Genomic DNA, 6,289 nt, shown 5'->3' on the forward strand with positions numbered 1-6,289 from the left:
GGCCTGACAAGGACAGCTGTCTAGTTGTTTGGATGGGACGAAAAAAAACGAGGTCCTGTGTACAAATTGGTGTGCACGTAAAAGATCCCTTGACAGTTGGAATTTGATATAAGAGTAGGCCGTAGTGCCGCTGTCCGGACAAAATTTCCCTCATAGTACACAGTAGGCTATGGCGTGTGCCCGTCTTCATGAGCCAGTTCGGAGCAAAACAGTAGAACGTTAAACCCCATTACATTTTATTTTCATTTGCATCTTGTTGGGATCTGTGATTTAAGAATACGACCTTCTTTACCAATCATTCATAGGTTGCCATTAGGCTAATGATATCAGTAACCATGTCAGACAGTTCTGAAATATAGGCTGCCGGATGATTAAATTGACCAAGGGCAATAACTCCCGAAGTTATTATCAGCAATCACAGTAATTCAATAGACTTCTTCGTATGACTATTGTAAACATGATAAATAATTAAATGTAGTCTGTAGAGTGTTCACAAGAATTTGTGGACGATGTAAGGATGGACAGAGGTAACAACATAATACAACCACATTTCAACAGGGATACAAATTTACTTTTTTGTTCAACATTCCAATATTAATAAGCTGGCTCAGTGTCAACGTTTTTATTAAACATAATCTACAATTTCATTCCTTGGCTTTTTTTTTTATTTTGACAAGCTCTTTAAAGCTCATATATTATTCACTGGATTACCATTTCATATAGGTAAGTCTTACAGAAACAGAGAGAGAGAGAGAAATGGGGTTTAACATCCACTCCACACAAACTAGGTCATTTCGGGACTAATGGTTCAATTTTATTTCAATACTTCGCTTGCGCATAGGGGTCTTTTAGCAGTGGGAGGAAACCGGAGGACCCGGAGAAAACCCTACTCCTTGTCACATACAACCGTGGAATCAAAACCACACTCAATGACAGACCTTATGATACAATGCGCACATGCTAACCATTCGGCCATCCCCCCCCCCCCCCACAGGTCAAATTTTATGACAGATGCCATTTCTGAACTGTAGATTGGCAGTTAAAAAAAACAAACAAGTAAATTAATATTAAATTAGTTTTATTATATATTTTCCTCTATAAATATATATGATGTTACTTTAAATATTTGGGTGAGAATTCGTTTAAATACTATGTTTAAAATCACCTTAACCTAGATGATCCAAAAATACTATAAAATCAAAAATGTATTTTACAATCTGATTTATAAGTAAAATCGAATTGAAATTTTTATGAATTCAAACAACTGTACATTGTGGTGTGAAATAAATATAAATTAATGTAAACTTGATATAACTAGCATTGATCAATCTTAATAGAGAGAGACTAGGTCATTTTGGGACTAACGCATGGTTCAATTTTATATTTCAATAATTGTCTTGGGCGTAGGGGTCTTTAGCAGTGGGAGGAAACCATAGCACCCGGAGAAAACCCATGAGGTTCAACAGGCAACCCTACTCCTTGTCATGTACAACCAAGGAATCGAAACCACGCCAGTTGACTCAATGACAGACCTTATGATTCATCTAACCCCCAACTATTGCCTTGTAGTCAATGATAAAGAGAACAGTACTGTACATAATTTTTTAAAATATTTATGGACAACCTGGTTTTGCTTCTTTTTTTTCACTAATGGCCTTGTAGTTAATTAATAAAATGTATAGGAAATGAGCTCTCAAATGTTTGGAATTGATTGATTTGCATAATTTAAATAAAACAGAACAGTACATTATTTTTTTTTAAATATTTATGAACAATCTGGTTTTGTATATTTCACTAATGACATTGTAGTGAATTATTAATTTTAACAGTGTACATTATTTTTAAAAATATATTTATAGACAACCTATTTTTGCTTTTTTTCTTGTGAATTATAAACGTATTAGAGATTGGTATTGTTTAATACCAGTAACTAGCCTTACAGATATAAAGTAATTTTTATTGACACTAACCAGATAAAGCAATAATCAATCATCATGAATCTTTTAATATATTATGAGACTTATGTTCTTTAGTGCAACAGCTTGCACAACTTCCATACTATGGTGCATCTTAAGGAGCAGGAGCGAAAGTGCACCTTAAAGGTGAAGGACTGTACTACCTGAAACAACTAATAAAGAACAAGAGAGAGAGAGAGAGACAGAGAGAGGGAGAGAGAGACAGGGAGAGAGAGACAGGGAGAGAGAGAGAGAGGGAGAGGTTTAACCTCCACTGGACACAAACTAGGTGATTTTGGGACTAACATATGGTTCAATTTTATTTCAATAATTCACTTGCGTGTAGGGGTCTTTAGCAGTGGGTCATTTCGGGAATAACATATGGTTCAATTTTATTTCAATAATTCAATGGTGCGTAGGGGTCTTTAGCAGTTAGAGGAGGAAACCGGAAAACCCGGAGAAAACCCATAAGGTTAGAGTATTCACTGTGTATTATAAAGTGTGATTTATTTATGGTGCATTATTGGACCTGATTGGACAGGCGACACTACTCCTTGTAACGTACAACTGGGGAATCGAGAGAAACATAACACCTGAATTGTAAGCAGTAGCAGGAAGACACAATATGAAAGCAAAAAATCTCATTGATTTTAAATAACTTTGGACACTTGCATTTTAATTGCAGCAAACAATTACCACGAATAACAAGTCGAGTATAGTCCAATCTGATTAAAACACAGATCCTATTTCATTTCATTTGTTATAGTTCAAAATTTCGTTTTACTTGTCTTTACTACACTAGGATCTGGAAGAGTTGTTATATAACATGCGTTCTGGATGATATTAGAGATTAGCCAATGCAACAGACTGTTATGATGAGTTTTTGGCATGAGGTGCACGCAACTGTGGGTAACCCACTAGAAACAGCAACGCTGATTGGTTAATCAAATGTTTGAATTCATGGCATCACAGGCCGCAAGTATGACCTCTGACACGACCTCCAAAAACAACTGGTCAGATGTTCATGTAGTAGAGGCCATCGAAAGTATAAAAAATGAAACGAAATATAGATCTGTATTTGAATCAGATTGAGTATAGTCCAAAGATATCATTTTCATGCTTATTTTAAAAAACATTTCTTATCGTATATAATGAAATATTTATCTGTAAGACAAAAAAACATTTAAAATTAATTTTAACAACATAAATTTGAAATAATAAGATGTCTAACATATATTAGAACTGTGACATAATACATCGGCAATAATTTTATAATATATTACAATATTTACATGAAAGATCGACTAAAAAGAGAGATTGCACTTTGCCGTATAATAGTATGTATGTATATATAAATTAAAATATCAAGAAACTAAAAGCAAGTCAAATAACTTAAAATATAATGCTGAGCTGAAGTATGATATAGTGTTTTGTTCATTATTACCCTAGCTAATACTAGACTTTAAATCGGGTTTAAAGGTCACCGGAAAAGCATCAATTTTTTTTTAAATAATGCAAGTAATTATGTCAACATATCCTTTCCATAAGTATAACCCGAACTCAAATGTCAATATTACCTGCAACAGGTAAATTTCAACATTAGTAATTTCCGCCATTCTCCGTGGGTTGTCAGAACTTTCCGTCAATAAGCAATCCGTGACGTCATTATAGTCCTTCTGCAGATAGAAATATAGACTAGAATATGAGCCGAAGGACTAAAATGATGTCACAGATTGTTTATTTACGGAAAATTATGACTACCCGCGGAGAATGGCGATATTGACATTCAGGTTCGTGTTCGTGATATGTTGACATAATTACTTGTATTATTTTTTAAAATTTTGAACCTTTTCCGGTAACCTTTAATGGTCAAGTGCGAGACATAAAAGTAATATATTGATATTGTACAAGTGCTATATCTATATATTACACAATGTCTTGCACAAGACGATTAAACAACTTAAAATACAGGCACTATCCAGCACGTGCATTCCAATGGAATATGTCACGAGGGTCCAATATTGCAACTAGTATAAATAATGTACGCTTGGCACATTTCCCGTACCATTATTTGAAATAATGGTATGCCAACATCAATGGATGACGTGACATCTGTATTTTAATCAGGTTCAATTCGTATTTCTAATCTTCGAAACTTTTTTAGGCTATTTCTTGCCATCGATTGAAGATGCCACTTCATACAATGACCAAATAAATACATGTGTGCACCTGAATTTCAGTCTAAGTCAGTGATTCTCAACCAGGTGTGCAGCGAGATCTTCCTAAGTGTGTCGCAAAATTTTGAACGGCACCGTAAGAAAATGCGAAAAACGATGTGATCCCAAATGAGTATTCACTGGTGTCTACTGATAAGTTCATAGCTGTGTTTTTCTTTATTTAGTTTGAGTCATTCTATGTATCTATGACTAGTCTGTGTCTACGGTTGTATGCCATCTATGCATGTTTTTATTTTGCAAAATTCAAATATTTCTCATATATATTTAGCAAGGTGTGCTGCTATTTTTTACATGTGTTCCAAGTTGTGCCATTGGCAAAAAAAAGGTCGAGAACCACTGGTCTAAGTTATCATTTGAATCAATTTACTGTTAGAAAATCCTAGCCACATTACAGTTTAATTTGGTTATTTGTTGGCGCAACAGCAGGAAATTATAGAAAGGTAATATTTTAGTTTGTATTCAAGATTTGAGATTTTTTTGTTCATTATTCTATTATTTTGATCTTTTTCTTCATTTTTGCTCTTGTCACATACAGACAAAAAATAACGTAAACAAATCGAGTAAGACCACAATTATCACTCAGCAAACCTCAGCAGATTCCAGTACCCTACATCTAACCTCGGTTGTATGACGAGGTTCGTCATTGGAACTACTTTCAAGTTTCCGGAATACCAATGGCTTTGCCCATGACGATGCCTGTGAAGAATGTTTTATCATACAAGGATTTCAAAGTCTGAAGCTGTTTTTCTTTCAAGTTTATCTGATTTTCTTTAGACAAGGTACAAGTTTGCACTGAAAATTCTACACTCTCTTCGAACAACGCAATTGTAAGAACTTCTTTCTAAAAGCAGCAAGATTTCCTAATAAGTAAACCGGTACCGCATCGCAATTGTATAGGTGCAGGTACATATCACTTACTGTCATACAGCCGAGGCTATATGTAGGGTACCGGAATCTACTGAGGTTTACCGAGTGCAAAATTATCAGTGAAATTAATGGTGTAGTGGAATTTTTTTAGACATTGGTCTAATCCTAGTTATCCAACTACATGATGATACCCATTCAATATTATTCTGGCCTTACTCTTAGGTAACATATACAATAATAAACTTTGGTTTTTACAAAACATAATATACAATATAATATATTAAAATCTATTTACCTACTTGGATTTTATACAATATTATCATCTATAAACATCAACAGTTTTTGCATAGGATTGAAAAATATTTCAGTTGTTCGTTTGAATGTATGTACATACTGACCATCGTAATGTCTCCCTCTCAAAAGGGATTAAATAACAACAGAGAAATTATCAGGATTTGTATCGGCATTGGCAATACATGCATCTTGAAAATGAAATAAAATGTATTAATAATGTTTTTGGGTGTCTTTCTTATATTCCATCTAAAACAATGCCAAGGGTTTTTAGCGAGCTACGTCATATTGTGGTCATTAACAGCAGATTCTAGTCACAAACAAATTGTCCATAAGAAAACAAACGCGAGCAGCTATTAGACTTTCAATGGTGTTAGCTCCACGGAGTAAAAATATTTAGAATACAAGACACAGTTCTATGGATAATTAATAGATTTATTCCACACATTGTTTCTGGTTTTATTACCTGCGTCCTCATCATTTGTTAATTTTGTATCATTTTCTTGATAATGAAGATTGATACATCACCTTTTTGTTGGTTGGTTCGTTCCTAGAGTTTTACGTCCACTTCCACCTAAGGTGATATCGTAGACATTCGTCACCTTGAATAAACTTTATTTTTATACAACAATCTACAAGTTATCCAAAAACTGTGTCTTGTAATGTTTGTAATCTACTACTTAAAGACTAAATACAGGTAATTAAACAAATTAAAACTATTTTAAAAAGGTTCTGATTAGGGATTTTGATATAAAAATATATTTCAAAGCAATTATTTTATCCACTGACCATAACAGTTAATTTAAGAATAAGCAATGACATGTATATGGATACCATTCCCTCATAAAATTTACAAAATAGCTATCTGAAGATTGGGTGCTGTGTTTGTGAATATCATTAACATATACATTTGGAAATCATAGCTGCCAGAATAATATT

The sequence above is a fragment of the Patella vulgata genome, chromosome 1 (assembly GCF_932274485.2).
Source record: "Patella vulgata chromosome 1, xgPatVulg1.2, whole genome shotgun sequence".
Classification (NCBI taxonomy): domain Eukaryota; kingdom Metazoa; phylum Mollusca; class Gastropoda; family Patellidae; genus Patella; species Patella vulgata.